Source organism: Felis catus, chromosome D2, assembly GCF_018350175.1.
Source record: "Felis catus isolate Fca126 chromosome D2, F.catus_Fca126_mat1.0, whole genome shotgun sequence".
Taxonomy (NCBI): Eukaryota; Metazoa; Chordata; class Mammalia; order Carnivora; family Felidae; genus Felis; species Felis catus.
In genome coordinates this window covers 12,928,611-12,951,923 of record NC_058378.1, presented here as the reverse complement: position 1 = coordinate 12,951,923, position 23,313 = coordinate 12,928,611, and the positions used below count along the sequence as shown (strand labels likewise).

Here is a 23,313-nt window from a genome sequence, read left to right as displayed (position 1 = left end):
AATAGATCCATATATTAAGACCTCTATTTTACTTATTTAAAAAGTTAGTCTTCTACAATCTGTCAAGTCAAAGAATGGAGGGAGAAGATGCCTCAGCAACAAGAAAGTAGCCTGAATAAAAATCTAGCAGGTTGTAGGAGATACAGTTCTGGACTAAGAGTCAGACTGAGGCTCGGTGCCTCCATCTGTGTGCCAGCATCCCTAGATCTTTGATTCCCCGTGTATAAAATGAGAAGGTGGAATGAGATTATCTCTTGTTGCTTTTCAAGCTCTAAAATGTTGCGTTGACAGTGTTTGCGAGATGTGTTAATGTTGTATCTAGCAAAAGAAACTTTGGTCCAAGAACTTGATAAAAATTAATCGATGAAAATTATAAAAATCATTAGTGTTTTGGGATCAGGAATCCTGAACGAATAAACTTTATGCGCATGCTTCCCGCTCCCCCCAAAAACTGTAGAGAAAAAACAGAATCCTAGAGTTAGTCCACAACCTAGATGCCACTTTTCACTATTTCACCAAATTAGGAATTCTCTCTCTTCTTCCTACCTATTCCAGGTTCTGATAAATTGTAGTTATTACAAAGTTTGTCTTACTTGATTTACAACGTAGCTTCCTCTTACTTTCACTCTTCTCATTACAACAAAATTACTGACCTTACTAGGACGCATTGGTTGGAAATCCAGCTCTCTCCTAGTTTTCAACCCCTCGTCTCCACTGACTTCTTCACTGTCTAAAATAAATAAATATAAGTACAAATACAAATATAAATATAAGTATCCGGATATATCCTGTTGATACCCTTGTCTTTCAAGATTCCTCAAGGGTAATCTATACTTGAAGCAGTCCTCCTGCCTCGCCTCAGCTCACCTCTCTGTGCACTGCAGTCTGACTTGTGCTCACACTTCTCTACCAAAACCACTCGGGCCAAGATCAACAATAACCTTCTAATTGCCAAATCCAACCCAATGGACACATTCCAGTCCTTATCTTCTTTGACCTCTGAGGAACATAAAGCAAATGAGACTATTAATCATCCACTCTTAAATCTCTCTTCTTCCTGGATTTGTGAGATGACAAATCTCTTCTGGTTTTCCTTCTACCCTTCTGACCACTCCTCCTCAGTCTCCTTAGCTGGATTCTTCTTTGCCAGCTCCTTCATGTTGGGGAGCCTCTGGATCCTGTCCTCTTCCTCACTTCCCATTCTTTGTGTTTTCTTTTGATGATCTCATCCACTTCTAAGGTTTCTAGTACCACCTATATGCTAATGGATTCCAACCCTTCATAGAGAGATGAATCCAGAACTTCCTTCAGATCTCCTGACTCTTCTAGAACAAGACATACCCAGAACATGTCCGGGCAGTATTATAGGGCTGGAGAGAATAATCTCAGGCTAGTAAGCCCCATTCATGTCCCTCTAACTTAGGGCTCAATTTGTTCATTCTCAACATCCACAGCCCTTTTCCAAGATGATAGCTCCTCTTGTTACATATCACAGATATGACTACCCATCTTGATTTGCCTAGGACAGCCCTAGTTTATGCCTGCCGTCCCAGGGTAACTATTAATGACACTCTTTTCATTTTCAAAATAACACGTATTTGGTCAATAAATTATATGATGACCCTACCTGCCCACCTATCCTTTCTGATTTTTCATACGCAACTAGATGAGTGCTTCTTCCTCCCTGGACACTTCACTCCCTAGCTTTAGGAACCCTAGTTCTGTTGTGAAGAAATGTCCCTGTATCCTCTACTTTTACACAAGAGGAGCATTTAATCTCCTCCTCTTAATAAATCACTATATACACCCAGATCCCAGGCCAGGAAGACAAGTCGGTATTATTCTGGTTATCATCTGGTTCTCAAAGTGACTTGTGCATCATTATTACCCATCTTATCTACTTCTAAGGCTAAATTATAGCTATATTTAAAGTTGTCAACTGCTGACTTTGAGTCTTTCATCTCCATTTATTGAGAACTTTGTTACAAAAGTCCTGTCTTCCTCTCCACACAAGATCTGTTGTTTCTGAGGGCTTCATTATCCATAAGAAAAAATAATCCCAACATGCTAGGATTTAGAGCTCTTTGATTTCCTCTTCTTCAATGACCCCTACTTTGGAGAAGAACAGCATAGTGTATTAAGTGGGCATAAGGGCTTTGGGGCTAGAAAGAATCAGGTACTTCCTAGTTGTGTACCTTTGGGAAAGTTACTTTACTTCACCGAGCACCCATTTCTTCATTTGTAAAATAGAGTCCCTAATATGTGCCTCAAGGGATAGTTGTGAAAAATAAGTATGATAAACTATGCAAAGCATTTAGTATAGTGACTAGTATACAGCAGTACTTGATAAATTGTAGTTTTATTAATATTATGATTGCTGCATAAGCACTATTAATCTTGGCTACCCATCATCACTGGCCATACTTTGACCCTTATCATCACTTGCAACTGTTCTGACTCTAGAATCTTAAAGTTAGGACCTCACATCACATGCCTATTTTTCCATCTCTAGTACTCCTTTACTTCCATTAATCCTACAGCTTACTCATTGAAATTCCTCACCCTCTTTGTTCTCCACGTTTATCAGCTCCATCTTGGCTTGGCTGTCCTCTTCAATCAAGCAGGATACCTACCTATGGTTCAGCTCTTCAATTAGCAACTTCATTAGCACCCTCAGTTCCTTGACTCTGTACCACCCCCTTCCAGGTTCTACATCACAACCCCCCTTCCACTCCCCATCCAGATTTAGTCTAACCAAACATTTTCTGCACTGTTATGGAGAACTGCTGGAGAAAACTGCTTAACCATTCTGATTGGCTGCTCTACTCATTTGTGATTTCAAGGGTGTTTATCACTATTCAGTAATTAGGTTAGTGGTCCCTGGCCAAGTCCCTTTTCCCATCACAACAGTAACTCTTCCCATGAAATATACCCCAATCCATGCTCTTCCTCCTCAATTTCAGCACATAACCTGATTCCCACAGAGACAAGAGATGCTATATTATATTATGTATCTAGTCTCTATTTCCTTTTTTTTTTTTTTTTAAATACTAGGAAGATACATCACTGCTCTTCTACAGGGTAGCCCTTTCACCTGTGCTCTTGTTCCCAACCCTTCCATTTCTGCTGAGGTTATGTCTGATTATCTTCTTTCTCTTGTGACTTCAATTTTTTTGTGACTTCAATTTTCTTTCCTCTTCAATGGACTCTTTCTATCAGTCCACTAAAGTTCCTTGGCTCTTTCATCTTTAAAGAAAAATAAACCTTCCCCAATGCCATCTCCCAGCTCAAGCTTCCCCACTGTCCTCCCTTCCTTACCAAAAGTATTTGAAAGGATATGTCTCCTGAATGAATGAAGCCTTTTTTATTTGGGTTAGACTTTTCTTCTGAGCTCCAGACCTATATATTTTGAAAATTCTAATTATACCTGACTCTGTTCCAACAAAGAAAACAACTAGTCTCACCAAACTGATGTGAACTGATGAATTTCACATCTCCAAATCTGTTCCACCACCTATATTTTCAAAATGAAGATCAATTACCAGCGTTACCATCCACCCAGTCAGACAGTCTAGAATCCCCAAAGCCCACTTTGATTCCTCCCTTTCTTTTACTCCGTATCTAGGCAAGTCCTTTCTAACATCTCCCACATCCGTCCCCTTTGTGTCTTCCCAGGGCTCCTACCATTGAGGACTCCTCATCTGTCACTACTTGACAGGGATGTTGTGAGAGTTAAATAAAATAATAAATGGGAACGCAATTTGTAAGATGTGAGGTGCTTAAAAAGATTATTTAATACTATCATATCTTTGACAAAGTGAGCAAGAGGTTAATATGACTTGTTCTTAAAAAACTAACTCTGGGTCTTAATAATCAGTGCTGTGTTTTCTAATCAGATTACAAAGCATCTGCTTGGCAATCTGGTCTATAATTTTTCTAGGAATCATTTAGTGTCAAAATGTTCAATGTATAGTTTCTAAGCTTCACTTTCCCCTACCTCATTTTTCAATTTGAAATATGTGATTCTTCAGGTTTCTGGCAAAAATCTTCTATCCTCTTTACCTTTTAAAGATGAATTGTATCAACATTTCTAAGTATGCACAGTAGTCTTATCATTCATCCATTTCTTCCACTCATTTAAAGTGGCTAGAAGTTCTCTTATTTCCTCACACATTTTGAGTTTCAATTTCAAGGAATCACATTTGAATGGAACAATGACGAGCCTTTAGGAAAACCGTTTGATTCCTTTCTTGATTAATTAAGATGATCATACTTTAAGCACTACTTTTTCATACTGTTAAAAAAGATTTTTCTTTTTTTTTTTCTTCCCCACAATTAGACCTGAAAACCATTCAAAGTTTCACAATGTATCAGGTCTCTCTCACTTACTATAAATCAAGGCCAGAAGAATTAAGAGAAAGAAAGACAAATACCGGTGAGAAACAATAGCAAAAGCAAGCAGTATCAAAGAACATATGGTGTTCCCATGGACTGTTTATAATTAGTTATTAATATGATGTCTTTTTATGTACTTTCAGAATATATTTAGATTGAAAATCCATTTAAATATATTAGTTTATAGCCTGGGTTCTTTTTTCGGAGGAGGGGGTACCAAATTACTTTATTCGAAGGAATGATACAAATAAAAGAAGTAGACGTCTTAGAGACGTCTAAGTCTTACAACTTAGAGAAAAGGGAAAGGTAACCCGAACAGTCATGTACTTGTAGCCTGGTTCTTAAGGGAAGGTATAGACCTTAAACTCTAGAATCCTGATATATTTTTGATACAAGTTTTACAGGCCAAATTCTATGGCTCCAAATATTGCATAATTTGATGAAAAGATCTCCATTTAACATGTGATGGCCCATTTATTTCAAGCCATCTTTAATGAAACAAAAGAATTAGGATAATCCCTGTATATTACTGACTTATTAATAAAGTATTAAAAATACAGGTCATTTCCATTGTAATATCACAAATGGCCAAGTGAAGCCACGTTTGATAACAAGATTTCTGAGACTTAAAAAAATTCTTGAACTTAAGCCAGGCATCTAAACATAATTTGGGAAAAGCTTAGTCATTTGAGGTGTTCAAGTTAAACACAGCAACAAACTAAAAAGGTACTCTGAAATTCTAGATTATACGGCTTTCTCTACAAATGAAACTAACAAACAGATGCTCTGAGTGCAAGCAAATAAAAACAAAGCTACATTTCGTGAAAAGAATGAATAAGTTGGTCCAAAAGAGCTAAAAAGAAAAGGAGTCTGAAAAAGGTTGGCAGTTCATGGGTGAAATACTAAACCCCTGTTAAAGTCAAGATAATGTGAAAAGTCTCTTCAACACAAAGTTACCAGAATCTACTACCAATAATCTCTACTTGGATGTCTCATTTTGTGGTCTTCTAACCAACTCCTAACCCACTGCCCATCTCATAAACCTCATCTCAGTACATGTCTACTGCATCTTTGCACTCGCTTAGGACAAAAACTGTAGTTGTCTTTAAGTCTCCTGTTGAGTCTATCCTCAATTCAGCCAGAAATCAGCCACTCTACCGATTCTACTCTGGTCCAAATGATAATCATCCATGGCCTGAATTATGGCAGGAGTCCCTGAGCCGATATCTCTGCTTCTACCCTCTCCTTCATCCAAAGTCTATTCTTCATCCAGCCACCAGAGTGACTCTTGTAAAAGTCTCATTATATCTCTTCTTTATTCAGAGGGATGAGTCCTTTTCTCACTCAGAGTGTAAGACCAAGCCCGTGCAAAGGCCTACAAGACCTCACCCAATCTGATTTCCCATTCCCACTCACCTGATTTCATCTCTTACTAGAGACGATCTCTTACTTTGCTCACTCCACCAGAGCCAAATCTGACTTTGAGCTGTCCACAAACATGCCCAGTACACGCCTGCCTCAAAGCTTTTGCAAGTGCCTTTCCGTCTACTTGAACATGCTTCCCCTAGAGAGGGGTACGGATTACCGTCTCCTTTCTGGTCTTGGGCTCAGACGCCACGTTCTCTAGGCAGTCTTCCCTGACTACCCCTAGTTAAAACCCTTTTCCAGTTCCTGATCTCTCCCTCTTCCCTGCTTTTTCTCTCTAGTCCTTGACACCGAATGACATAGCACATATTTATTATCTGAGATCCACCACTAGAATGTAAGCTCCATGAAGGAGGGGATATTTATGTGTTCAGAAAACTCTAACACACAGTCCATGCTCAATAAATATATACTAAATTTATAGATCATTTTATGGCTTACACACTGCTTTCATGTAAATTAAATTATATAGTAACTCATTTCCTCCTAATTCTTGTCTCCAAATTCTCAATCTTTAGGCAGTAACAATATGAAGGACAGCAAAGAGTTATTAAAAAAAAAAAGTTGCTGACTACTTGTAAAGCTCTTTAAAACAGATACCCCGTATTAATAACTACATCTATAAAATGAAAGCTCATTGTCAACATCTTTATTAGCATAAGGTTTCTGGGTGTGGAAGTTTAAAGTAACAGCAGATCAGCCAAGAATCATCAGGAAGGAAAGCCCAATTCAGTTTGTCCTATCAATTTGTTAAACAAACCCTAGGAAAAATGCGGGTTGAATTCAATGTTCAAGGAAACGTTGGTCCCTATTAACACCCACGTACTCAACACAAGATGCAACTCCCTTAAAATTTTCTATCTGCTTAAAACAAACCTCATCAACTGCCAAGTGCTGTCACTGGGTGTGTATGGTCCGTTGAGCATCTAGGGAATGTTTGGTTTGGTTTGGTTTGGTTTCGCACGATAAGAATTAAGGCTACAGGGACGGTTCTTAAAGCCTCTGGCCTTATCCCCGCCACTACTAAACAACTCGTTGACCTCCACGCTGTGGTGCCGGGGTCTTCCTGGGTTATTTCCCGAACAGTTTAATCCTGCCAGAGACCAAGAGGCATCTCAGCCAAGGCTCCAATGATGCCGGAGACAGACAGCAGATGTCTCAGAGGATCCTCTGGAGAGTCTCTCGCCCCGGCAAAGGGTGTCACAGGCATAAGAAAAGCAGCAGACCAAGGCACACGGGGGAGATGACAGATGGGTGAGGACCGCGGGACAGGAGCTCAAGGAGCGACTGCAAGGGTGGTGGCGCGGAAACTGTCAACTCCCGTCCCCGACCTGCCAGTCTGGGCCCGGTCGGGGTGGAGGCAGTGCCACCGCACAGGACAATAAATACAATCAAGCTAGCAGCAAATCGCCGCCAGCCTACTCGACCTCCGCCCCTCCGTGCGCCGGGAAATAAAGTTGGTGGCGGGTGGCAGCTTGCAAGGGTCCAGGGGGGCCGGGAGGAGCTCCCGCCCGCCGCTCAGCTGCTGTCAGAGGCTGCCCGGGCGCGGGGGGCGGGGGGAGACATCTCGGAGACCCGGAGCCAGATAGGACGCCTGAGGACGGGCTTGGGGCCGGGTCCCCAGCGCCCTCAGCTGGGTGGCGGCGACCCCCAGACCCCCGCGACCGCCGCCACCCCAAACCGCCTTCCCTCCAGGCCACGGATGGTGTCCGGGACCCCAAGCCCTCTGCCGGCGTCGTCGGCGCCCAGCGGCCGCCTTTACCTGCTCTCTGGCTGCAGCCGCCGCCGCGGCGCCCTTCCACTCACCGGGAGAATCCCGAGTCGTCGTCGCTGTCGCTGCCGCTGCCGCCGCCGCCGCTGCCACTGCCGCCGCCGCGAACTCTCCACCCCCGCCCCCTCAGGTAACCCAGGAAACCGGGAACACCACCCCCTCCCTTCCCCCGTCCGGACCCAGACCCGCTCTCCTGCGCGTGCGCGCTTGCCCCTCCTGGCGCGCCCCGAGCCCCGCCCCTCGCTGGTAGGGCACCGTCGGCGTCGCAGGCGTGACGCGTGGAGCCACCGAGCCAATAGGGAAGGGAGGAGGGCGGGCCGAGCCTCAGGGCGGGAGGGACGGGGGGGTGGGGCTTGGGGGTTTCTCCCAGGGCTGGGGAGGTTTGCCTCCGTTCTCACCCTGCTGGTGCGTCGCGAGGCTGGCTTTGTCAGACCCAGGGGAGAGCGACCATCGTTTGAAAAGCGTCTAGCACTTGCGCAGCGTCCGCTTCCTCCATTCAACAGAGACTCTCGTTCTGTCCTCCTTGTGTGGGTTCAGAGGATGGGGGCTGCAAGAAGAAATATGGGAAGGGGTTGAGAGAGGGAGGAAAGGTTACCCGAGAAGAAGCCTAGCCTTCCTTTAGGGCCTGGAAAAAGCCATTTTGCAAAGGTAACGGTACGCTTCTTTCAAAAAACGAAGCCACTGTTGAAGTAATTCAGCACAAATGTGTATTTTTCAATTTAGCTCTCTTCAAACACATTTGTGTAGTGTGTGCGTACTGTCTACATTCTATACCTTAAAATAGCAGTGCCTCCAGCAGGTGGGAGCTGTAGGGTTAACACAGCATGTTTTGGCTGTATCACTGAGTGCCTGGGCCAGCACATGGCTGGTAGGCTGCTGCCGCCAGCAGTTTGGCGTTTTAGAGGACATCCCTGCTCACCACCCAGTCACCGTGACAGCCTTTGTGCGGAATGTTAGAGGTACTGGGGAAGATGGTGAACCGGCTTCAAGTCTTACCTAATAATACAAATTACAAGCAAATAGTCTACAAATTGGCAGTGATTGCTTTAGAATCAACAACTCCTGTGATTTTTGCACAGGAATCAAGAACTGGAAATATTCAGGATGTTATGTCTTAGGGAAGTAACTAGTTGATCAGTGATGTGGTTGGAAGTAGCTCTTGGGGAAAATTCTGCACTTTAAAAGATCTCCCCACTGAAGTTCAACCTTTAACAGTTCGTACCTTTGGGCAGAGGTTGCCCACTTCCTCTGGCAATCTTTTAGACTGCAACTACTCCAAGGATGGACAACATACGAAGTCACTAACAAATTAGTGAAAGATACGTCTTAGCGAAATCACCACTCATTTAACAAATAATGAGCACCTACTATGTGCTAGGTACCGTGCTAGGTGCTGGAGATACTTTGGTGAGTTTCCCTGAACTAAAAGAGGAAGAGGAAGCCAAACTTGACCTGTTTCACAGTTTTACCTAACAGTGAACCCACTCTTATTTTCACATCTACTTTTACCCGCTCATCTTAAAAACACCTCTTTTTTTTTTAATGGACAAAGAAGTCATAGAAATAATAAGTAACAATCCAGTTTCTGTTTCTCTTGAATGTAAGATAATAGGCGATCATGATTTTATTAAAGCCAAACAGAACGAAACACTTTGTGTTACAACGGTACCCAGTTGGCCCTCAAAGTATTATTTATTTGTAAAAGGCACAAGGTAATGTCATTTGTGTCTACTCTTTTCTCTGTGTATCTGTGTACTAACTTTGTTCAAAAGTAAGAACCTAAGGATGCCTGGATGGCTCAGTGGGTTAAGCATCTGACTCGTGGTTTCAGTTCTGGTCATGATATTATGGTTTTGTGAGTTCAAACCCCAGGTTATTGGGATTCTCTGTCTCCTTTCTCTCTGACTCTGATCCTCCCCTATTCACGCTGTCTCTGTCTCTCTCAAAAATAAACTTAAAAAAATTAAAAATAAAGAGTATCTTAGAATCTAGATGTTAAGCATACATAATTAGATAAACTTAGTTCAAAAGATTTCAAATGAACACAAAAAATGTGTAATCAAGTACATTCATAGAAGGAAGATAAAAGAAAAATTAATAAATATATAGAAGGAAGCCTTACTTATGTATGTGTATCACATGTTGAAAAACTTTGTAAGTGGGAAGTCTAGATAATTTGACTCTAAAATTAGATTGTAAAATCAAGGTTTTAAAAGATGCAGTTAACGTACAGTTGACCCTTGAACAATGCAGGGGTTGGGGGTGTTGACCCCTGCGTAGATGAAAATCCACATACAACTTTTGGCTTCCCCAAAACTTAACTATTAATAGCTTACTGTTGACCGAAAGCCTTACTGAAAACATAAACAGTTAAGGAACACATATTTTGTAAATTTATTACATACTGTATTCTTTTTAAAACATGTTTATTTTGACAGAGAGAGCGTGCATGTGTGCACACGTGCACGAGCAGGGGAGCGGCAGAAAGTGAGGGAGATAGAGAATCCGAGCAGGCTCCACGCTGTCAGTGCAGAGCCTGATGCGGGACTTGATCCCACGAACCTTGAGATCACGACCTGAGCCGAAATCAAGAGCTGAACACTTAACTGACAGCTTCATGGATATCTACAAATCAGACCATGTCACACCTGTGCTAAAAACCCTGCAGTGGCTCCCCATTTCACCCGTGCGAACCCCAAATCCCTTACAGTGGCCCACAGAGCTCTACACCACCCAGATCCGCACATTCCCTTCTCTTCCTGCTCTTCCGTCCCTGAAGACCTACTGTTTATGGAACCTTCCAGACACATTCCTGCCTTAAGGTCTGTGCACTGGCTGTTCCCTCAAATTGAAATGCTTTTTTCTCCCGACAGCCACAGATATAACTCTCTTACCTCCTATATCTTTGCTCAGATTTCACCTGCTCAGTGAAGTCTATGTCAACATTGTCCTGAAACCTTGACAAGAGGAGTCTCTGTCCTGGGTCCCTCACTTGAGTGTTTGAAATTGTTCGGGCCCACCCCCACCCCTCCCCAATGCATACGTTAAAGTCATAAGCCACAATGTGACTCTGTTTAGATGTTTAGAGGAAGAGCCTTTAAAGAGGTAGTTAAGGTTAAATAAGGTCACAAGGGTGGGGCCCTCATCCAATAGGACTGGTATCCTTATAATAAGGGGAAGAGACGCCAGAGCTTTGTGTGCATGCGCATGCAAACACACACACACACACACACACACACACACACACACAGGAAAGGCCATGTGAGGATATGATAAGAAGGCAGCTATCTGCAAACCAGGGGAAGAGATCAACCCTGCTGGCACTTTGATCCTGGACTTCCAGCCTCCAGAATGTGAGAGAATATTTCTGTTGTTTAAGCCACCAGGTCTGTAGTATTTTGTTACGGCAGCCCTAGCAGAATACTACATCCCCCCAAATAATTTCAATAAAAGCATACTACATAACTTAAACATCTATTACGCTTATCTTTATTGTCTCCCGCATATAGACTTCATGAAGGCAGCACCCTTTGTTCTGTTTATGATGTACGTGGAGTGCCAGAACACTACCTGGCACATAGTAAGCATTCAGCAAATATTATTGAATGAACAGTGTAATGAAGACAAGGTTGTTTACATTCAAATAAATGTCCAAATGGCTCATTATAATTTTAGCGGAAGTTTGAAACTTTAATGCCCACTGCACTGTACTGGAGCAGAACTAGATTTCTGAAGAAGTGGTAAAGCAATTGTGGGGCTTTCATTTCTGTAAGAGTAACATGGTCAAAATTATGCAGATTTCCACATTTGACTACAGATGGAACAATGGCTATATTAAAAAATTATATATAAATTTAGTTTTGGAGTGCTTTATGTTATTAGGATGTATTTGAATCTTTAAAAAATGCTCTTTTTAGTAGGCACCCTAAAACTTTATTGAAGAAGTCAATTTTTTTAAGATTTTATTTTTAAATAATCTCTACACCCAACGTGGGGTTCAAACCCACAACCCCGAGATCAAGAGTTGCACAGTCTACTGACCGAGCCGGCCAGGGCCCCAAAGAAGTCAATTCTTAACTTATGTCTCTATTAAGTTGTTTAACAATATTCTCTCTTTCTTTTTGCAAAAATTATCAAATTAAGTTTTAATAACATTCTTAATGTAATTTTCTCTAAGTCACTGATAACATTTTAAAACCCTCAAAGTATGTGTGTTTTACTTTAAAAACTTATGTCATTACAAGATTTGTAAACATCAAAAATATCCTAAGAGGTGCTCTTTTCAGCCAGTTAAAAGTGTTAAAACAACCCAAATCTCTCTTCTCTGTTGTGGAAACTTCATGCTGAGTTTCTTAATGTCCCACTTTCATGTGTAGATATTTGTGGGCAGCAGTGTCATTAATTCTCATAAAAGCAGTTTTTTTCTTTTTAAAATCTGAATTGTCTTTCTGCTTAAAACAGAAAACATTTGTATAGTAATAAATTCAAATGTTAGGACAAGTATACAATATAAAAAATGAAAGTCTTCTGTGATCTCCTCCCAGAAATACTCACTAGTAAGCGATGTATTTGTCCACAGAGACACACACACACACACACACACACACACACACACACACACAGCCATAAAGTTGTCACCATCATTGAAAAATGAGGAATTTGAGTCCACTATTGAGCATAATTCTTATCCAAGTGATTTACTTACCATTTCTTATTTTAATAGTTGATATTTGTCTGTCTTAATTCCCAACATGTACCTGTGCTCAACAAGTTTATGGTGAGCATTGAGTTGTAACCTGCCGGAGCTGTTTCTTTTGGAAGAGTCAACCCAGTCTGTCCTACACAATAGGCTATTAAGAAACGTTAATAAGAAATGCGTATTTGCTAGCCGTTCCTGTTTATAAAACCAGGGGATCGTAGCAAATTTAAAATCACAAGAACCCTCTAAATCTCACAGCATCTCATTTAGAAGACCAGAAAAACAGAGATAGTTCAAGTTATCCACAGGTTCACAGAGCAGAATATCACTTGACCAGTTCAAAGCAAGAGTTGGAAAGGGCTGGTCAGATTCAAGGTAAGGAACAGGTAAAGATATATATGTGTTTCACTACCTACTCAAAAAAAAAAAAAAAACCCTCAAAAAAAGATTCTTAATATGTACACTTTCTCTGCAGTTTCATGTACACCACAATTTTGGACCACTTCAAAAAATGTCTCTTACTCCACCTAAAACCAGACGACAGAATCCACTAGTAATATTGTTAGAGTGATCCATTATTTCAGGCTTTCATTCAGTCACTGGGTATTTTCCATGTACTTGCAATGTTCAAGGTTTTGGGATACAAAGGTAGAGGAAGGCCTAGACTGTTGGGGACTCCAGGCAGGCAGACAAGCAATAACAGTAGAGGGTGATGAGGGTTAGGACAGCATCATGCACTGGGATTTCTCAGGCACTGTGGAGGGACATCCAACCTCATGTCTGGGATCAGAAAAGCCTTTTGGATTTCAGGGAGGCTAATTTTTCCTATATAGGCCTTTAGTGCCCCCAGTCTAGGACCAAATTTTAAAAATGAGACTAGGGTAGCGAGTTTTTCATAAAGTTAAACTTCTTCAATTCTGAAGACTGTCTTCTATTCTGAAGCTATGGCCTTCCTCCTTTTTATAGAATTTAAATGTTTCTTGTGTGTTTTATTTTAGATTTGAAAGAGACAGAGAGAGACAGAGCACAAGCAGGGGAGGGGCAGAGAGAGACGGAGACAGAATGGAAAGCAGGCTCCAGGCTCTGAGCTGTCAGCACAGAGCCCGCCGTGAGGCTCCATCTCACGAGCAGTGAGATCACAACCTGAGCTGAAGTTGGACACTTAACCAACTGAACCACTCAGGCGCCCCTTTAAAAAAAATTTGTGTGTGTGTGTTTTATTTTATATCTGAGAGAGAGACAAAGACAGAGTAGAATTTAAATAGCCTTCCTTTAGGATATGGCAATATTAGCCACGCATATGTTCAATGTCCTTTCTTGACGCATTGATTGGCAATAAAAAGTTGGCAAACTAGTCCCTGAAAGGGTTTGTTGCTTTGTTCTTTTCATTGATGTGGTTGCCGTTGTTATTATTATTATTATTATTGTAGCAGTCTACAGAATCCATGTGTCCAGAAACCACTGACAGCTAGGCCAGGTGAGGCTAGGTGGGGTGCTCTAAGGCCATGTTCCTTCTCAGTCCAGCAGCATCAGCGTTACCTGTGAGAGATCCGGAATCTCAGGCCACAACCCCAGACTTACTGAGTCATACTTGGCATTTCAGCAAGATCCTCAGATGATCTATACACACGTTAAAGCTTAAGAAGCACCATTCTAGGAGAGGGAAAAGCATTATATAAAAACTGGTGGGAGAGATCACGGTGGCTGGAAGATCCTTTCCAAAGTAGAAAGAGTAAAGACCATATTTCACAGAGGGTGAGGGTGATGTTAGCAGGGCAGGCAGGAGGGTGGGTGATGATTAATATTTTCCCTCTGCACCAACTATAGCCAGATAGATAACTGCTCCATATTTCATTCTGGTCATTTTATTTTATTTTTTTTTAATTTACTTTTTAAAAATGTTTGTTTTTCAGAGACAGAGAGAAACAGAGCATGAATGGGGGAGTGGGGAGGGAGGGTGCAGAGAGAAAGAGAGAGACACAGAATCTGAAGCAGGTTCCAGGCTCTGAGCTGTCAGCACAGAGCCCAACGTGGGGCTCGAACCCACGAACTGTGAGACCTGAGCCGAAGTCAGGCACTTAACCGACCGAGTCACCCAGGCGCCCCTCATCCTGGTCATTTTAAACTAAGCCATGTTCCCTATTGCCTACAATGCTCAATCACTTCTTGCAGAACCTCAAAACATAGGTTAAACTCTTGTGGGGCAAATAAATATCTTGGGCCTAATGTGTGGCAGTTAGTGGGATATTATCATAACGATAATAACAGGTCGTGCCGACTCTCCATGGTGGCTGGTGAAGAGTCTGCTTTAATGAGGACCAGACACCAAAGGAGAAAGGCTTACCCTACGCCAGGGTGTTGCTACATCATGCAGATGGAAGGAGCCATGCCCCACCCAACTGCTTTGGTATCTAAATGAGTCTTCGTCCTATGCTAACATAAGGCTGCACTGAATGTACAAGAGGCACTTGGTAATTATAAATTAAGATATAAATTAAAGTATATATTTTTTCTCTTTTATCTGCCGAAAAGGGAAGTGTAACGCAAGAGAGTGTGACAAACAAGCCAGACCAATCTCAGATAGTTTTCCTTAACTTCTCTACCTCCCCTTAACTATTGTTATTTTTGTTATCTGTTTGTCTTTTCAAATATACTTTGAATTACGTTACGTTGTGACGACTGCATTCTATCTTTTGTGTTCATTGTGAGCAGATAGAAGCTGCTCAATAAAATTTTTGAATAAATAAGGGAAAGATACAGAAGGATACAAGTAGCTGGGAAAATTTTCTGTGACCTATAGTCAAGTCACATGGTCAACAGTTGTGAGAAGTTATGTGTCTTTTTTTAAAAATTTTTTAATATTTATTTTTGAGAGAGAGAGTGAGAAAACAGGGAGAGAGGGAGACATAGAATCCAAAACAAGCTCCAGGCTCTGAGATGTCAGCACAGAACCTGACGAGGGGCTTAAACCCACAAACCGGGAGATCATGGCCTGAGCTGAAGTCAGACTCCTAAGCGACTGAGTCACCCAGGTGCCCCAGTTATGTGTCTTTTATAGAGATTGAATTCAAATCCTGATTTTCTTTTATAGAGATTGAATTCAAATCCTGATTTTCGTGCCTGGAATCTCAGAGTATTTTATATCTGTGTGCATGCTGACGTGGACTCTTGTTTGTCAGTAGAGCTCTGTTTTACACAAAGAGAAATCACATTTGTAAAAGTTACATGTCATTTCCCCCGTTCATCACGTAAACCAACCCGAGAGGTGTAGCACTGTCACATATTTGGAATCAGAACTGAATGTCAATGTAGTGTGGACTCACCTTAAGCCTAAGCTATGTTTACCTACGGGATTCAGACAGTGGCAGATGTGGGGGTCCCGGTGGGACCCTCCAGGAATAGATTTGCTTGAGTGAGGGAAGGGTATTCTGGGTGAGTTGGCACACAAGCTCCTCTAATAACAAAACCTGGGTTGCAGAAGGGAAGTGTCTGATATTCGAATTTGTTCCCCACCTGCATCCTCGACATTTCTATAGTCCTGAAATTTCAAAGATGTTTTAAAGGCACCTGCGATTAAAACTGGAAGAGCCTGTTTGCGTAGAATCCCTGGTCCCGGGGCAGCACTATTTTCGTATCCATGCAACCACATAGTCGCATCAGAGAAAACAGAGTGGCCCCATGAATATTTGCGTCATGCGGTGGGGCCTGCCGGGGCCTGCAAACCGTTTGTCAGGTAAGACATATTAAAGCATCTTCGTGTGTCAGCGGGGGCATAGTGAGACCACTTCATCAAATGTTTGCCTGGAGTCTTGAAGGGAAGCAAAAACCCTTCTCCCTGACCAGCTTGGGCTGACATCAGAGCCATGCGGGGACCATAGGGCCCCATGGGAACGTAGAATGCATTTCAGAAACCCTTAACTTGTGGTCAGGTCTTGTGTTTTTTTTTTTGTTTTTTTAATTTTTTTTTCCAACGTTTATTTATTTTTGGGACAGAGAGAGACAGAGCATGAACGGGGGAGGGGCAGAGAGAGAGAGACACAGAATCGGAAACAGGCTCCAGGCTCCGAGCCATCAGCCCAGAGCCTGACGCGGGGCTCGAACTCACGGACCGCGAGATCGTGACCTGGCTGAAGTCGGACGCCCAACCGACTGCGCCACCCAGGCGCCCCAGGTCTTGTGTTTTTAACGCAACTATTCCAAGAGCAAAGTTCTGAGAAAGCGGTTTCACTCAGCAGTATAGATGCAGCCCACGTGTGCCATATTATTGAAAAGGAAACGTATGGGGGGCGCCCGGGTGGCTCAGTCTATTGAGCGTCCGACTTTGGCTCCGGTCATGATCTCACGGTTGGTGGGTTCGAGCCCCACGTTGGGCTCTATGCTGACAGCTCAGAGCCTGGAGCGTTTTTCAGATTCTGTGTCTCCCTCTCTCCCTGCTCTCCCTTCCCCCCATTTGCGCGCGCTCTCTCTCTCTCTCTCAAAAATAAATAAGCATTTTTAAAAAGAAAAGAAAATGTATGATCTGTTTGGAAGTATAACATCTGATACAGAAGAGGGGTCCAAAACACAGAATAACATTGGGGGGAAAACTGCAGACATTATGTTGGAAAATCAAGCCCTGAAATAGAAAATGCAGGCAAGGGATTTCTAGAGTCTAGGAATCTGAGAAAACCGTTTGTCAGGTAAGATATATGAAAGCATCTTTGTGAACTGCAAAAGACCTTAAATAACAAGTACTGAAAAATATCTGGGCCCATTGAATGACCCAATCTTCTGGATTTTTATCCATAATTTAAAAAATATCATCGCATCACTTCACATGTGTTGGCATGGTAGAATAGTTTAGTCGGAAAACCCCCAAGGCAACACCCCAGGAGCAGGAAAACTCAGCCTTCGGCTAGATGAGGATTCCTAGTCACTAGGAGAGGGTCTCACCAAAACGCATTGCCTCCCCGGGCGAGGGGTAAGTGACTTTATGGCAAGTGACTCTGCCCCAATGTGGCCACTGTGCAAGCTGCTACTTGACTCAGACTCTCCCGGATTCTGTGATTTCTGAAAGATTCCCCCCTTTCCATCTTCCCCCCCCTCCCCCAACATCAGACACACTCTCTCAAAGAACCGGGCACCAGGAACCAACAATAAAAATCGGGATCACAGCCCTGCTTCTGTTATTGTTGTTCATGCAGTACGGGTTTCTTCTCCAGACATTAAAAGCAGCAGCCAAGAATGCAAGGTCAACCAAATCAGAGTAACAGATGACCAGGAAGTGTAGCATAAAGCATCATCTTAGGGTCGCTCACCCCTTAGGATAACCTCTCCTGACTGGTTTCCTGCCCAGCTTATAGTACCATTTCTGGAACTCCGCTGCTGACTGATAATTGGGTCTAATGCAGAGCAAGGGTTTCCTGATGGGATACAGACCACAGTGTCCTTACTGGCAGGTGTACCTCCGCTCATGGTTGGAAACCTGGTTTTGAGCCCTGCACCTGCCATCTATCATGCCCAGCTTAGCCAATCTAGTGGCCTGAGTTCCTCACACACGGATGCAGCCACCGGGTGAGCAGCTATCCCACCCACCTCGGCTGTCTCTCCACAAAGACAAAGAGAACATTCGCCACTGGGGAGAACGCCCTTGCGGGTATGTGGGGATTTCCTGAAATCTGATAAATTCCAGGCAGGTACAATAGAGCTGTCTTTGACAATAAGAAGAATCCTTGGCCCCCGGGGACTGGTTTTGCCAAGGGGGTGGGAAATGCTTGTGTGCCAGCGATATTCACCTCAAGTGCCGCTGAAAGTCACCCGATGTGTGAGGCCTCTGGTTACTGGCTCCCTCACCAAGTGCCTGAGAATTAGTGCAAAAGACGCCATTTAAAGGGAGCGAGAACGGGAACAAAACATTTGCCTCCGAATGGATAGTCTCTTGCTTTATTTTCTTTAAGTTCACTTATTATTTTTGAGAGGGAGAGAGAGCACGGGGGAGGGGCAAAGGAAGAGGGGGACAGAGGATCCAAAGTGGGCTCTACCCTGATAGCAGAGGGCCCGATGCAGGGCCCAAACTCACAAACCGCAAGATCATAACCAGAGCCAAAGGCAGACGCTTAACCGACTGAGCCACCCAGGCGCCCTGATGGTTTCTTGTTTCAACACCAGGCATTGGCCTCATCTTTTCCCCTCTAATTAGAAATGCGACCCTTATATCATACTAAATTCCTTTCTGTTTTCCAGGCCCTTTCTGAGCTCTCAAGAATAGAGAAATACAGACCCTGAAAGCCCTGAAAAGGGATCTTAATTGTCAGCAGAAATGCTTCAGAAGAACTACCATGTCAGCTTTTCCCCTTTGATTTAACTGCTATGAGTTAAATCACACAGCAGTGTGCCTTCTATCTTGTATACACAAGTGATTGATTGCATCACCCGAATCCTGTAATCGTTCCAAACAGGTAATCTCTGAACCGGCCACGGCTTCAATTCCAGGGAATGAAGTAGGAGGAACGGAGGAAGGAGACTACATCCCACTCGATGTTCATTTATCTGTCTACGTGGGAAAAAAAATCAGGAGTCTTGCCTTATGGTCCCTTCCCTTCCGGAGAAGTCTTTCTGAAAACACGGAAGAGAGGAATATAGTTGGTAAGATCTGAAGGTAACTTCAGTGGCCAGCGCTTTGAAGGCAAGAGCTGTGTTGATTTCTGACGCAGTCGACGTGTCATAATTTGGCACCCGCATCTTAACAGTGGCTCTAAACATGTCTTTGGCAACTGCTATTACAGGCCAGAAATAGCTATGTAAAGTAGGGTAAAGTATTCTACCTGCCGGTTTTCATGAATACTCCTGCCAATTCTGCCCCGATGGAACGCACACACGCTATACAGGCCTTCCCATCTAATTTTACCGAGAGTATTTTTTAAAGAATTTTTTATAATCTTGGCTCAGGGCTTTCTTTTTCGGTGCCTGTTCTGTAATGACACAAAAAATTTTCTCCTCAACTGCCACATTTTAAAAACCCGCCAGCCACTTTCCTATCAGATACCCCTCAAACGTCCCTGTAATCCTGCTTTCTACTCAAAGATTCTTTTTTTAATCTGAGTAGGAATGATCACGTCTCGCTGTGCTCTACCCTTTAAAGGATTCCACGTAGCTTCCTTTGAGAGATGAATATGAATCCAACTGACCATTTAGGCCTGCTAAAAATGCCCCAGGATGCATGGGGTGCCAATGGCTATGATAATTCAGATGATCTTTGTTGGTTTGTTGGTTGGTTTGGAGGTTACCAGCACGCTTTCATTTGAATTGCTCTTTTCTCATGAATGGGCAGGGACATTTGCTATTCTACTGATGGTGAAATTAGAGCCTAAAGAACTAGTCACTCACCGAAGGGGGCGGGGCAGGGCTGCAACACAGGATTCTGGCCTCTAAATTCCCAAGCAGGTCACAACCAAGTAATAACGACAAAACATACTAACTGGATTTCTTGAAAGCATTTTCTTTCAAGAAGCAGCTCGCCAGAGTCTAATTTTAGAGTTCACATGTTATTAGCACTTTCACATTTCAAGGGGTTTGTAACTTCTCTACGTGGGAAACATCTTACTGCAGGGCAGAGTCAAATATTCTTTTCGGTGCCTTTGCTGTGCTTTAATCAGCTAACATTACTCCAAGGGAATGTATATGTGGCTACACGGCCATATTGAAGGTGAACACCTGCCACGCACAATTACCTTTGAGGAAGAAAGAATACGTGTTAGAATCATCATATGTTCCAGCAATTCCACCTCTAGGTGTATATTCCGAGAACTGAAAGCAGGGACTCGAATAGGTATTTGTTACACTGATGTTCATACCAGCAATAGTCATAGTAATTGATAAGCAGAGCAACCCAAGTATCCTGGATGAATGAAGGGATAAGCAAAATGTAGTGTATCCACACAATGGAATAGTATGCAGCCTTAAAAAGGAAGTTCTGACCCAGGCTACGACATGGATGAACCTTGAGGACATCTTGCCAAGTGAAATAAGCCAGTCATAAAGGGAAATATTTTGTATGATTCCACTTCTCTGAGACACCTAGCATAGTTAAGTTCATAGAGACGGAAAGCAGAGATCCCCCTGCCAGAGGCTGAGGGGATAACGGAGAGTCAGTGTTTCATGGGGACAGAGTTTTAGTTGGGGATGACAAAAATTTCGGGAGATGGATGGGATGACGGCTGCACAACCATGTGAATGTACTTAATGCCGCAGAACTCTACCCTTAAAATGGTAAAAATGGTAAATTTTGTGTTATATGTAGTTTATCTCACACTCGCACACATGCGCACATACCGGGAGACAGAACAATTAACCCTGATCTGGAGGGAGAGGGATGGAAACGGCTTCTCAGAGCACATGGCTTTGTCTTGAAAGACGAGGAGAGGTGTGCTAGGTAGGACAGAAGAAAAATGTACTCCGGGCTGAGGGAATAACGCCAGGAAGTAATAAAGCCATTACAAGGTCATATTCAAGGAACAGCAAATAATCCAGGTGCTGGGTACTTGCAGGTAAGTTACAGCAGATGAAGCCTTTATGGCAGAGTGTGGGGGCAGAATCTTAAACACTCCTGCGTGCCCTGCAAGATGTTTGGGCTTTATTCTGCAGGCAGTGGGAAACCACTGGACTCCTCTGTTTAAGCTTGGAGACATGACCGAGCTTACATTGTAGAAAGATGATGTTTGGCAGTAGTGTGAAGAATGGATTGGAGGGGGAAGAGATTAGAAGCAGGGACTCTGGTGGGGAAACTTCCGAGAGCCCAAGGGAGAGATCAGGAGGGCCCAGCTGGAAGGATGTGGGGGGGGGGGGGAGGGGCATTTGGAGAGGACATGGGAACCACAGAGAGGTGGGGAGAGAGGAGGCTTATGGAGTGGAGGGTAGCTCCCAGGCTCCACGCATGGCTTCATCCATACCCCCAGTCAGGCTGACCCACCCACACGCACTCCAGGTCCCCTGGCCCAGAACAGTTGCTCAAGACCCTGCCAATCGTGATGGTAACCGGGGCTTGTTCTTACCTCCCAATCTCTAAAATCCGGACTCCCACACTGTCCTCAGCCCCCTCCCAGTTGGGTGGGCACTGGGGCTCCTCTTGGCTTTCCTTCGAGTCCCATCCAGCCTTCCCCTCCCCCCACACTCCAGCCGTGGGATTTCTTACTTGTCCCTTCATGATACCCCACTCTGATCCTCAGCTCTGTGCGCACTCCTTCTTCCTCACAGACCAGTCTCTGGCCTCCAAGATGGGGTGAGGGGGGCAGGGAGGGACTTGAAATCTCCCTAGCATAGATTAGGAATACGATAGAGGCTGAAGGTTGGACAGCAGTGAGGGAGAGAATGAGTGCACTCAGGGAATGCTGCATTTGACGCACCTGAAAATCCACCAGCACCCATTTCTTAAAGGAGTCTTTGTAACTACTCCATGCCCCAAACAATCTCAGTTTGCTGGCCTCCAAGAATCAGAGCTGCAGTCTTTCTAGTGAGGGTCTTTGGCTCACCCCACCGCAGAGGAGTATCTTCATTGGCCTTCCTTTCCGCACAGTCTCCAGCCTCTCTGAGCAAGCAGCCCGTAGGAACCAGCTCCTGAGAGCACAAGCACTGCCAGCAGCCATCTGCTAATCACCTTCCCCAGTGGCTCTAAAGTTCTCCGCCTGTCCCCAGCCGGCCCACCAAAGCAGCTCACACTCCTAGCTGGCCCTGGGAAGCCTCAGAAACGTGTTAACCTACCTGCACAGTGATTCCCTTCTTCGGGTGAGCAGGGAACTCTTCCCTTTGGTAGTCACACTGCAGGCTAATTAGCAACCATCTACTCTGTTAGCTGCAGTGAAACTGGTCTCCTCCATGCTGTTAGGCGAGCTGAGTCGCTTGTTTGCCGTGAACTTCTGGCTTCCGTCCAGCTGACTTAGGGGAGGATCATTCTCCCGGCATTATAAGAATGCGCACAGTTGAGTCAAACAGCCTGATAGACGGCGAAGGCAAACCCTGCCGCACTGTCTGATGTCACCGGGAGGAAGATACAGGAGCAGATGGTGAAGGCAATAACTTCATGTACCACAAGAACCTCAGAACACAACCTTCCCACGGAAGAATGGATGAGCTGCCGAAACAGGCAATGCACCGAACACCCTGGCACTATAGCTACTCTGATCAAAGCCGAATCGTCACTGGGAATGGCTGCCTGTTTGCCCTACGCCGCTCTTGCCTTGGGTGATGGAGCTAGGCAATCTCTGTGTTGCCAGGAAAGCGAGTGGCCCTCTCTCCCTCTGGCTCTTTGGCAGGTGGCCACCCTTGCATCACATGGGGAATCTGGCAAATCAAGTCCAATTCCTTTGCAGTATAGCTGCAGCAAGGATTTCCAGTTAGTGATTTCGTGGTGACTCCAATGAGTCACAGCGCCCTGACTGTCCTGCAGAGGGGGAGGGCCTAAGTTTGTCCCCGTGAGGATCATCATCACTCTTGGTTCGAGAATTCTGCAGTCTTTGGAGCTCAACCTGAGAATGAGAGTCCTGCGTCCAGCCACTGCCACTAACCCTCTGGTTGCAAACTTTCACCAAATTGGTGGTGTAGATTTCTGCCCTTCCTTTGTGCTGACATCTGTCTCTCTCCTTTTTAAATCTGCTATCATTTCTTGTTTAAAGTTTTTATTAAAAACTGCTGTCATTTCGGGTGCCTGGATGGCTCAGCCAGTGAAGCATTGATTTTGGCTCAGGTCACAGTCTCATGATTCATGATCAACTGTATGGGGCACTGTGCTGACATCTTGGAGCTTGCTTGGGATTCTCTCCCTCCCTCTCCCTCTGCCCCTCCCCTACTCATGCTCCCATACTCTCTCTCTCTCTCTCAAAATAAATAAATAAACATTTTTTAAATGCTGTCATCTTTTATTTTCGTATTTTTGTATTTTTTTAAATCTACATCCAAATTAGTTAGCATATAGTGCAACAATGATTTCAGGAGTAGAGTCCTTAATGCCCCTTATCCATTTAGCCCATCCCCCCTCCCACAACCCCTCCAG

General features: G+C 43.9%; 1 protein-coding gene across 10 annotated transcripts in view; it reads right to left on the bottom strand.

The window, feature by feature from the left end:
* Positions 1 to 22,511, bottom strand: part of LYST (lysosomal trafficking regulator) — a 200,313-nt gene extending 177,802 nt beyond the window's left edge. For 5 of the 10 annotated variants that reach the window (XM_045039839.1, XM_045039831.1, XM_045039838.1 and 2 more), the window contains exon 1: positions 7,627 to 7,756. The gene's annotated coding sequence lies outside the window, so the exon portion shown is untranslated. Of the gene's footprint in view, positions 1 to 653; positions 6,800 to 7,582; positions 7,757 to 7,989; positions 8,139 to 22,025 lie in introns of those variants that run through there. The other 5 variants (XM_045039833.1, XM_045039836.1, XM_045039832.1 and 2 more) reach the window with 5 other exon arrangements.
* Between the last annotated feature and the right edge of the window lie 802 nt (positions 22,512 to 23,313).